This window comes from Neomonachus schauinslandi, chromosome 10 (assembly GCF_002201575.2).
Source record: "Neomonachus schauinslandi chromosome 10, ASM220157v2, whole genome shotgun sequence".
Classification (NCBI taxonomy): Eukaryota; Metazoa; Chordata; class Mammalia; order Carnivora; family Phocidae; genus Neomonachus; species Neomonachus schauinslandi.
This window is the reverse complement of record NC_058412.1, coordinates 134,127,257-134,139,497: the sequence shown is the minus strand read 5'-3', so window position 1 is coordinate 134,139,497 and position 12,241 is coordinate 134,127,257. Positions and strand designations below refer to the sequence as shown.

Genomic DNA, 12,241 nt, shown 5'->3' with positions numbered 1-12,241 from the left:
TCTGATTGTGAAACAATCATCTTAGTCGAATTAATTAGCATATCCATCACCTCACATAGTAACCATTCTCTTCTCCACGGCCAGAACACTTACCAACTACTCTCTTAGCAAATTTCAAGTACTCAATACACTATTAACCGTGGTCACGGTTAATTGCTGTGCTTTAGATCTCTAGAACTTATTTGTATCACTGAAACTTTACCTCTGAACCACATTTCCGCTTTTCCCCTTCCCTCCAGCCCCTGGTAACTACCATTCTCACTGCCTCTATGAGTCTATTTTAGATTACACATATAAGGTGGGTCATGCAGTGTTTTTCCTTCTGTTTCAAGCTTATTTCACTTAGCATAATGTTGTCCAGATTCACCTATATTATCCTAAGTGGCAGGATTTCCTTCTTTTTTAAGACTGAATAATATTCCATTGTGTATATATGCAACATTTTCTTTGTCCATTCATCTATAGACAGGTTGTTTCCTTATCTTGGCTATTGTGAATAATGCTGCAGTGAACATAGGAGAGCAAATATCTCTTTGAGATATTGATTGCATTTCTTTTGGCTCTATATCCAGAAGTAGGTTTGCTGGATCATAAGTTTGTTCTGTTTTCATTTTTGAGGAACCTCCACATTGTTTTCCGTAGCAGCAGAACCAATTTATATTCCCATCAGCAGTGTGCAAGGGTTTTCTATTATTCACATCCTCTCTGACACTTATCTTTTGCCTTTATGATGACTGCCATTCTAATAGGTGCAAGGTGATATCTCGTGGTAGTTTGGATTTGCATTTCCCTGGTGATTAGTGATGTTGAACACCTTTTATACACCTGTTAGTCATCTGTATATCTTCTTTTGAGAAATACCTATTCAAGTCCTTTGTCTATTTTATAATTGGCTTGTTTTTTTGCTATTGATTTTTGGATGTATATTTTGGGTATTGACCCCTTATCAGATATATAGCTTGTACATATATTCTCCCATTCCATAGGTTGCCTTTTCACTCTGTTCATTGTTTCTGTTGCTGTGCAGAAGCCTTTTGGTTTGATGTAATCTCATTTGTCTATTTTTTGCTTTTGTTGCATGTGCTTTTGGTGATATCTAAAAAATTATTGTCCAAACCAATGTAGAAGCTTTTCGCTATGTTTTCTTTTCTTTTTCTTTTTAAAGTAGTCTCCACACCCAGCATGGAGCCCAAAGCAGAACATGAACTCCTGTCACATGTTACTGATTCCCCCCTCCCCATCAAGACCTGAGGTAAAACAAGAGTTGGATACTCAACTGACTGAGCCACCCATGCACCCCTCCCCTATGTTTTCTTCTATTAATTTTATGGTTTCAGGTCTTACATTTACATTGTCAATCCGTTTTGAGTTGATTTGTGTATACAGTGTGAGATAAGAGTCCAGTTTCATCCTTCTTCATGTAGATATCCAGTTTTCCCTATATCCTTTAAGGAAGAGGCTATCCTTTCCCTCATTAGTATTTTTGTCAAAAATCAATTGACTATAGTTGTGTGGACTTATTTGGGGGCTCTCTATTCTGTTCCATTGATCTATATGTCCATTCTTATGCCAGTACCATGCTGTTTTGATTACTGCAGCTTTGTAAAATATTTTGAAATATATTTCAGTATGATGCCTCTAGCTTTGTTCTTCTTATTCAAGATAGCTTTATTTGGGGTCTTTTTTTCCATAATAATATTGGAATTTTTTTCTATTTCTGTAAAAAATACCTTTGTGATTTCAATAGAGATTATACTGAATTTATAGATAATTTTGGATATTATGGACATTTTATCGATATTAATTTTTCCAATCCATGAACATGGGATGTCTTTCCATTCACCTGTGTCTTCTTTAATTTCCTTCATTTTATAATTTCAGCCTATCAGTCTTTCACCTCTTTGGTTAAGTTTATACATAAGTAGTTTATTCTTTTTGTTGCTGTCATGAATGGGATTGTTTTCTTTTTCTTTCTTTCTTTCTTTCTTTCTCTTCTTCCTTTTCTTTTTTTTTTTTTGCCAAGGTAACATTTTTAATACCCAACTTTTTAAACATAAGGTAAAACAGTCTTAGGCAACCCCTGGAAATTTTTTAATTTCCATGGCAATTACACAGGTATGGATCACATTTATGAGTTAATTAAAAAGAAGTCAAAAACAGGGGTGCCTGGGTGGCTCAGTTGGTTAAGCATCTGCCTTCGGCTCAGGTCATGATCCCAGGGTTCTGGGATCGAGCCCCACATCGGGCTCCTTGCTCCATGGGAGGCCTGCTTCTCCCTCTCCCACTCCCCCTGCTTGTGTTCCCTCTCTCGCTGCATCTCTTTCTGTCAAATAAATAAATAAAATCTTAAAAAAAAAATAAAACAAAAAAACCTCCCTTAAAAAAAAAAAAAAGTCAAAAACAAAGTTAAAGTTAAGAGCCAATACCTCTTTGAAAAGCTTCTGATGTTAATTTATTTCTGGACAAATAAGTGGGAAGAGCCATCAGTGTAAACCTATTTTAATTTTAGTCTCTATCCTTAAAATTGCCTAAAAATTCTTAGAACACAGAAAAACTAAATTTGAATGCATTTGTAATAGCTTAACAATTTATGTACCTTATTAGGATCTTTTAATGGAATGTTTTGAAACCAATCATAATTTGCTGCAAAGATAAATCAGAAAAAGAAAACAAATTTGTGAATAGTATGTTACAATGTCCTGGACAAAAGTAATTATCAACTAGTAATAATTACCACATGCAACAGATTGAGAAATTAAATCCTCTGCTATATACCTTTAAGTATTTTGTTGGACATGAGGAATGTTTCTATCAATAACATTCATCTCCTGTGGCACCTGGGTGGTTTAGTTGGTTGAGCATCTGCCTTCAGCTCAGGTCTTGATCCCAGGGGTCCTGGGATCGAGCCCCTCGGGGCTCCTGCTCATCGGGGAGTCTGCTTCTCCCTCTCACTCTCTGCCTTACCCCACCCCCTTTCCCCTCCCAGCTTGTGCTCGCTCACTCTCGCTATCTCAAATAAATAAATCTTTAAAAAAAAAATTTCATCTTCCCACAAATTCAATTTTATTTTAAACAAGAAAACCGTTCTTTCTCTCCAGATTTTTATGTTTATCAGTGCAAAGTGAAACAAAGCAATCTCAGTAGCAATGGCTTCTTATATGTTATTTTAGAAAGGTTTATTCCTCAAAATCCCTTAGTCCATTTAGGAATGAACTAAAAGATGTCCAGATTGTGAGAACAGTCAACTCAGTGGCTCCCTCTACATCTGCCTTGGCCTCTCCACGGCTTGCTGGGGGCTCGTCAAGAGAGGCCAGTGCCTCATATTTATCACTTGCAAAAGTTTCTCATGATGCATCGCCATCTTCTTGAAAATTTAGATTTTTAATAGCTTGTTTCATCTTTTTTCCCCAACACTTGTGTTCTCTTCCTAGCAGCCTTTTTATGTTCCTACTCCTTTTCATTTTCAATGTAGAAAATGTCCTTCATTTGTTCCTCGCTGACGCTAGGAGTGTTTTTCAGGAGATCCAGGAAAACTCCACCTGGTGTTTTTCTTCAACTAGCATTCATTACAAAAAGGCCAGCATTTTGTTCAACTTCAGCAGTTTCCATCAGAAGTTCAGGTGCCTTTTTGTTCCCAATTATCCTCACTACTTGTGCTGTCAGATCTTTCTTTGGAAAGATCTGCAAGCTGAAAGACATTTCCTGCAACTTGAAAGAAATTTCATCAGCCAGTTTCTCCTGTGAATCGTCCTCTGTGATCTGATGCCGGCCTTTGGAGTTCATTTCTAGTCCAACCCATGGCCTGTCTTTAAGAGGTCAGTTCTGTGTGAGATGACCTCGCCCATTTTCCTCTTCCTTTGATCCCATTCTTTTGCCACCATGCATATATTCATCTAGGTCTTTGTCTAATTCTTTTGTATGTTCTTGAGATTTCCTCTTAAGTTTCTTAGCAAGCAAATAATTGTAGGTCTCCCATTGTCTGCTTCTGTCAATAGCACCCTCCATTCCCAAGATAGCAAGTTCAGTGGCCACTGGACCTTGATTCTGTTCTTGTAGCCCAGCACCCCATATGTTGTTAACCTTCTCCAGGAACAGGTGGTTTCTGGCTGCTCTGGCTTGGGAGGAGGGTTAAAACATTTCTGTTGCTTGCATTTCTAAAGAGAGCTGTTATCATCTGTATCAGAAAAACTCTCTTCACTTGAATCCACACTTTTAACAGTCTGATAATGTGATACTGGTGTTGCTGTACCCTGGAAGGGCCTCACGGGGCTGTCCCCACCTAATGTTTTTGGTCCCTGCAGCGGCCTGTCACTGGGTGCAACTATCATGTCAGAATCCAAGTCAGAAAGCTGCCCATCAGGGTGCCTGTGTGGCTCAGTCGTTAAGCGTCTGCCTTCGGCTCAGGTCATGGTCCCAGGGTCCTGGGATTGAGCCACATCAGGCTCCCTGCCCGGCGGGAAGCCTGCTTCTCCCTCTCCCACTCCCCCTGCTTGTGTTCCCTCTCTCGCTGTGTTTCTCTCTGTCAAATAAATAAATAAAATCTTAAAAAAAAAAAAAGAAAGAAAGCTGCCCATCCTCCATGTCACCAGCCTCCTGCAGCATCTTCCCACAGCCTAGGTGGTTTGCTTAACTTCCTTTTTGGGTAGTTGTTTGTGTATAGAAACGTTACTGATTTTTATATGTTGGTTTTTAATTTTGCAACTTTACTGAATTCATTTATTAGTTCTAACAGCTGTTGTTGAGCCTTCAGAGTTTTCTGTATATATGATCATGGTCATCTGCAAACAGAGGTAATTTTACTTCTTCCTCTCCAATTTGGAAGACTTCTATTTCTTGTCTAATTGTTCTGGCTAAAACTTCCAGTACTATGTTGAACAGAAGTGGCAAGAGTTAGCATCTTTGCCTTGTACTGGATCTTATAGGAAAAGCTTTCAGTTTTTTCCCCATTGATCATGGTATTAGCTATGGACTTTTTTCATATTGGCCTTTATTGGGTTGATGTAAGTTCCTTCTGTACTATTTTGTTGAGAGCTTTTTTTATCACCAGTGGGTATTGAACTTTGTCAAATGTTTTTCTGCATCAACTGAGATGATTATGTACTTTCTATCCTTCATTTTGTTAATGTACCACATTGATTGATTTGCATACGTTGAGCCATCTTTGCATCTTAGGGGTAAATCCCACTGGGTCATGGTGTAGGATCCTTTTAATGTGCTATTTAATTTTGTTAGTATTTTATTGAGGATTTTTGCATCTATGTTTATCAAAGATATTGGCCTGTGGTTCTCTTTTTCTTGTGGTGTCTTTATCTGGCTTTAGTGTCAGGGTAATTGGCCTCGTAATACGAGTTTGGAAGTGTTCCCTCTTTTTCTATTATTTTGAAAGAGTTTAAGAAGAATTGGTATTAAGTCTTCTTTGAATGTTTGACAGAATTCACCTATAAAGCCATCTGGTCCTGGGCTTTTCTTTGTTGGGAGGGTTTTGATTACTAATAGTGTCTCTTTATTTGTTATTGGTTTGTTCAGGCTTTCTGTTTCTTCTTGATTCAGTGTTGGTAGGTTGTATGTTTCTAAGAATTTATCTACTTCTTCTTGGTTATCCAATTTGTAATGTCTCCTCTTTCATTTCTGATTTTAAAAGTTTGAGTCTTTGCTCTCTTTTTTAAAAAAGATTTTATTTTTAAGCAATCTCTACACCTAATGTGGGACTGGAATCCAAGGTCTCAAGATCAAGAGCCACAGGCTCCACCGACTGAGTCTGCTCTCTTTTTTCCTTAGTGTAGCTAAGGGTTTCTTGATTTTGTTTATCTTTTCAAAAAACCAACTTGTAGGGTTTTTTTTTTCCTATTGTTTTTCTATTTGATATATGTCTGCCCTAATCTTTATTATTTCCTTCCTTTTGCTTAGTTTGTTCTTTTTCTAGTTCTTTGAGCTGTAAAGTTAGGTTGTTTATTTGAAATCTTTCCTCTTTTTTAATGTAGGTGTTTATCACTATAAACTTCCCTCTTAGTACTGCTTTTGCTGCATCCCTTAGGTTTTGGTATGTTGTATTTTCATTTTTGTCTGTCTCAAGATACTTTAAAAATTCCTTTTAATTTTCTCTTTGGCCCAATAGTCGTTCAAAAATGTATTGTTCAGTTTCCACATATTTGAATTTTCTCATTTCTTACTGTTATTGATTTCTAGTTTTATTTTGGATGGGAAAGACACTTGGAATAATTTTGATCTTCTTAAATTTGTTAAAACTTGTTTTATGACTTAACATTGATTTATCCTATTTCTGTTGAGAAGAAAGTTCTGTATATATCTGTTAGGTCCACTTGGTCTATAGTATTATTCAAGTCATCTGTTTATTGATTTTTCTGTCTGGATGATCTATCCATTATTGAAAGGCTATTGATTTTTCATGTTGATCTCATAAACCGGTTCTTTACTAAATTCTCATTTTTAGTAATTATTTTTCTGTGGATTTTTTTGGGGGGAATCATGATAGTTATATCATTTTCAGTACAAGATAAAAGTAAAAGTTTTACTTCTTCCTTTCAAATTCTCAGGCCTCTAATTGCTTTCTTTTATCTAATTGAATTGGTGTGTATTTCCAATACAGTGATAAATAGTACGGTGATATGGAATCCTTGTCTTTTTTGTTTCTTGTTCCTGACATTAATGGGAAAGCTTTTAGAGGTTTCTCATTAAGTAAAATGTTGGTTTGGGGAGAAAAAATTTGTATAGCTATTTAACATATCTATGTTAATTGGTTACTTAATCGTCAGTTAATAATATATTTATATTTAAATATATTTAGTATACTTATAATTAATATATTTATATATGTAAAACATATAGGAAAGTACATTTTAGATAATGCATAGTGTACTTTATATATTATATATAAATTGTATATATAATATATAAAAATATAAATATGATCTATAAAATATATATATAATTATATATATAGTATACATATAGTCATTAAGAAAGCACCTATTGATTACTATTTTATTGGATTTCCAAAAATATAAATGGGTATTAAATTTTACAAATATTGCTATTCTGCTAATATTGAACCAACCTTGAATTCATAGAATAAATCTCATCTAGGCAGTATGTATTATTTTTTAAATGTAACATTGGATTCTGTTTGCTTATATTTTAAAATTTTCACATTGATATTATAAATGAGATTGGTCTGTAATTTTATTTTTGGATGCAATCTTTGGCATATTTTAAAATCAATGTTATACCTGTTTTACAAAAATAATTTTGAAATTTTCCTTTGGTTATACTCTGAAATAATTTAAGTAGTATTGGAATTATTTGATCTTTAAAGATTTAGTAGAATTCTCTGTAAAACTACCTGGGTCTAGTGCCTTCTTCCTTTCTCTCAATTAAAAAAAATTTTTGAAGTATAGTATACAGGCTGGAATCTGCATGAATCATGGGTATATAACTCAGTGAATTTTCTCAAATAAATTTGTTTAATCAGCATTTAGGTCAAGAAACAAACACCCCATTAGCCTCCCTCATGTCTCCTTCCATTTCCTAGCTTCCCACTCCAACAAGAGCCTGGATCCAACTTGTCATGGTGCTCACTATGGTAATGTGAGGGTTTTGGTTTTTTTTTCCCCTATGGTAACTGATTTGCTTAGATTTTTTTTTTTTGTCTCCACCAGGGTCAGTTTTGATAAACAGCATTTTTCTGGACAACTATCTATTTCGTCTAGGCTTTCAAACTGATTTACGTAGAATTTTTTTTTTTAAAAAGATTTTTTATTTATTTGAGAGAGAGAGAATGAGAGAGAGAGAACACATGAGAGGGGGGAGGGTCAGAGGACGAAGCAGACTCCCTGCCGAGCAGGGAGCCCGATGCGGGACTAGATCCAGGGACTCCAGGATCATGACCTGAGCCGAAGGCAGTCGCTTAACCAACTGAGCCACCCAGGCGCCCTGATTTACATAGAATTATACAAATTGCTCTCTTATGATTTAAAGTTTTTTTTCCTATTATCTTCCCTAATCCTTAAAAACTGTAGTTACTGGCTAGATCTTTCTAGATGTTCCATCAAGCTCTGTGCAACAGAAAATTATAAATCCTTCTCTCTCTGTGTATGTGGTAGTGTTATTAAACATACATTTTTCTGTCTGTCTAGCTAGTTATCTAGGCATCTGACTATTTATCTTACTATCTAGGTATCTATGTGTATTTCACGTGGTTGAGAAAATGGAAGGGCAGCTACAAAGCATTTGCATTCCTGATAGAAGAGACAGTCGGCTGGGCTGTCTTTCCCTCTCCTCTCTGCCTTGGGCAAAGATGTGATACCGTCTTGCAACCAAGAGAAAGAAGCCAAGAGAATTGTTAGAGGCACCGGCCCTGCTATTGATGAGCTGCTTAAGTAACACCAGGAGCCACTTTCAGAATTCTTCAGGATTCCTGTGAAGTGAGTTATAAGCCTCTGTTTATCTGTGCCACCCCAAGTCAAGGTTCTGTCACGTGCAGCTGAATACATTCCTAACTGAGAGAATACATTAGACAAAACCAGAAAACTTGAGTTGTTCATAGTATATGCATGTTTAAACACAGGAAAATTATCACAGAGACACCAAATCCCCTAACTCTAAAAGAGGAACCTGGGTAGCAATTACTCAAATTAAGTGCTTACTGCAATGGCCTTTTTAGTGTAGCCATCGTTAAAAGCATAATTTGCATAAATTATTCACCATGTTTTAAATATCACTTTTTAAAATTTTGTACCGTGGGGCACAGATTGGGTACATCTTGTACAGATGATAGGATACCTCCTCAAAGGGTTTCAAAGAGATTAAATGAGATAATTCACGAAAAGGGCCTAGGACAGCCCCTATCACATGTTAAAGTACTCCATAAATATTAAGTATGATGTTTTAATAATTAATATTAATAAAAAATATTGATGTTAGCTACTCACATGGATGGCAACTCCTTCTCATCTTTTGCATTCCCATAAGAAAAGTCACCTCCCCTGAGAGGCCCTCTCTGGCTCTTCTATCTAAAGTGGAATCCCTCCCCAAATATCTCCCATTCCCCATTGACCCATTCTTTTTATTAGCTCGGAGACCTTGTCGCCATCTGTAATTCTTTTGATTATGTATTTGGTAAATGTATGTCTCCCCTGATAGAATATAAACCCCATGAGAGCAAAACTCTCAGTGGCTGGCAGAGATCCTATGCTCTCTATACATTCATTGCATACAAAGATGACCAGTCATGGCCAAGAAACCATTAAAATAGAACGTCATTTGACATAGGCGGGTTTTGCAGAGGTGGTCATTTTGGGGAGTATGATTTTGCCCACATTTAAATAAAAATGAAAGTGGGTAAAGATTCTGCTCAATTTTAGACCCTCCTCATACTAAGCTTTATTGGGGAGCTTAGTGGTTTATTATTATTATTTTTACTTATTCTCTAAAAGGTCAATACAGGGGCGCCTGGGTGGCTCAGTTGGTTAAGCGACTGCCTTTGGCTCAGGTCATGATCCTGGAGTCCCGGGATCGAGTCCCGCATCGGGCTCCCTGCTCAGCAGGGGGTCTGCTTCTCCCTCTGACCCTCTTCCCTCTCGTGCTCTCTGTCTCTCATTCTCTCTCTCTCTCAAATAAATAAATAAAATCTTTAAAAAAAAAAAAAAAAAAATAAAAAAAAAAAAAAAAATAAAAGGTCAATACATAGTTATATATGGTCTATACACCTTTAGAAAGTGTGGCACAAATTGTTACCTTTAGAAAAATGTTGTTTTGCATTCAAATGAAGATGTAAAATTCAGCTGAAATTTTAAAAACCAATGGCTACTTGTAATCAAAGATTTAGATGAAATTCCTCATAGTTTTTTGGCTTTCTGAAGATCCTAGGATTTAGATTTTAAAGTAACCCTATAAAAGTTATGTTTGGGACCAGGTCAGAGGGAAAGTAGAAATGGAAGTGTTTTCAATAGAAGGAATAAATCCTAAGGAACAGAAGGAACCCTCAAACACATTTGAGTGACTGGAGGGGGAGCCAAAGCAACCCTTTGAACTGGGGGGAAGGCAGGAGTATGTCCAATGCTACTGTCCGAGGGAAGAGGACCCCCTCCCTGCTCTGCCACCGACCCCACCTACTCCACCATCCTGGGTGGCTCTGGAATCCAGAAGAGCCTGCAGGATTTCCCCTTGGGGTCATAGGTCATGGACTCCTGACAACTGGCATCCTGGAAAGAACAACAGGAGACCTTTTCCTCTTTTTTCTTTGTCTTCCAGAAGGACAGTATGGTGTGGTAGGCAGTGGGCTTTGGCTACCTGAGTTTGAAGCCCATTTTCCCCGTTTACCAGCCTTGTCTCTTACAGCAAATTACTTTCTAGGCCTGGGTTGACTCATTGGTAAAATTGTGGTGATGGCCAAAACTGTCTCACTGGGCAGTGGTTGGCACATAATAGGTGCTGGGTAACTGACTTTCATGACCCTCCTTCTAGAGGAAGGTCATAAAAGGACCAGTTTTGACCTGCAAGGGGGTGGGGTTCTGGGGCATCATTTTCTTGGTTTAACTGCTCTAGGGCCTGAGAATTTGTTTCCTAATTTTGATGGATCTGTGGCTAGTGCTGTGGTAATCTTCTGTTTATTCTTCAGAGAAGGTTCCAGAATTTCTATGTGGGGGGGGGGGGGGGGCGCCATACAGGCAGCCATCTTGGAAGAGCTGGCCATCCTGGTGGGCTGGTCTTGATAGCTGGTACCCAGGTTTTTGTTAGCTGTTTATTTGGAGTACTTTGGAGGATTATGGGGATTGGTGGGTTGATCTTTTGGCTATATTTGCATAATAAGCACTTATGCAGATTGATGTTAATTTGGGGGTGTTTTGGAGAGTTGTTTTGCAACAAAATCTACAGAGCACGCACACAGTTTTTATGTGGACTGAGTATTACGTAGGAAGCTTTCGAAGGGTTTATGGAGATGGGTATTTGCTACTTTTTCTGCCCTCTTTGGGGCTTATTTTGCTCACCCCTGGGGAGCTATGCGAGAGGATTAATTTGGCTGGGATTAATTTTATCTGGAAACTAGAACCCTAAGTAGATTTTGGGGCTGAATTACAGAATCAACTTAATGTTTCATTTGGCCACTTTCAGAGGGTGCAGCGGTAGATGCTGAAGACAAGCTGGTCTCTTCTCCCACCTCTCCAGGAAGCCACACCAGGGGTGACCACAAGCTTAAGGTATGACCCTGGGGATGAAGATTAGGGTGCCCAAGTGGACCTCAGACCCAAGCCACAGTTCATTACAGCTTTACTCAGTTTCATGTGCAGCCTCTGGATGCTGACCACCACCCCCCCCCAGCACCCCCCATGAGTTTATACTGCATTTTATTATGAGACTCCCCATTTTCCCCATTAGTGTATTCTTTTCTCAAGTAAACTGTGTGTTCGTGAATTTTGCACTTTTATGACGGTTTATTAGTTATGAGTACTCTGCTTATTAGGGAAATCAACCCTTTGTTACAGATTTTTACCCAGTCTCCACCCCATTCATATTTTGTTTTATGTAATTTTCACTTTGTATAGCCCACCCCACCCCCATGGCTTGTGGAGGTTAGATCATATAGAAGAGGCCTTCTATAAACCAATATTCTAATTGTTAAAATATCCATTTTAAAGGACTTTTTTTGTATTTAAACGGTGATTGATCCACGTAAAATTCCTTTGTGTACGGAGTGAGAGATCCAGTTTAAGTTTGTCCCCAAACGTTTAGCCATTTGTTTCAAAGCCATTTCTATTTGATAGCTCGTTTTTTTTCCCCCCAACTTTGAGGGATAACGGACAAAATTCCGAGATAATTAAGTGTACCATGTGATGATTTGATAAAGGTCTACATTGTACACCATTTTTTGAGTCACCCCACTTCCCGTCTTTTGAAACACTGCATTCCTGAATTTCCCCCCACATACTTGAGTCCATATCCTAAAGCTGGACAGAGCACCCCAAACCTAACACCTATTTTGGGGAGAGATTCTAGGTAAAACAGGCACAATGTGATGACCTATATAAGGGAAGTTGGTAGAATGGATAGGGTGGCAATGACCAGTTCGGGAGTCTTTACATGGGCTAATGGTTTCCTAAGGGGCGTGGGCTTGGGCAAAGGACAGCGGTAGACTTTCTGAATTATCTGCAAGCTGTTTATGGGGACAAACCATGAACAATGGATATTTGCGCGAAGCCGCAAGTAATTCACAGGACTCACATCC

The 12,241-nt window shown here is 37.8% G+C and overlaps 1 pseudogene; it reads right to left on the bottom strand.

Annotated features, from left to right (window-relative positions):
- Positions 1-3,213: 3,213 nt before the first annotated feature.
- LOC110569838 lies at positions 3,214-4,602 on the bottom strand (annotated as a pseudogene).
- Between the last annotated feature and the right edge of the window lie 7,639 nt (positions 4,603-12,241).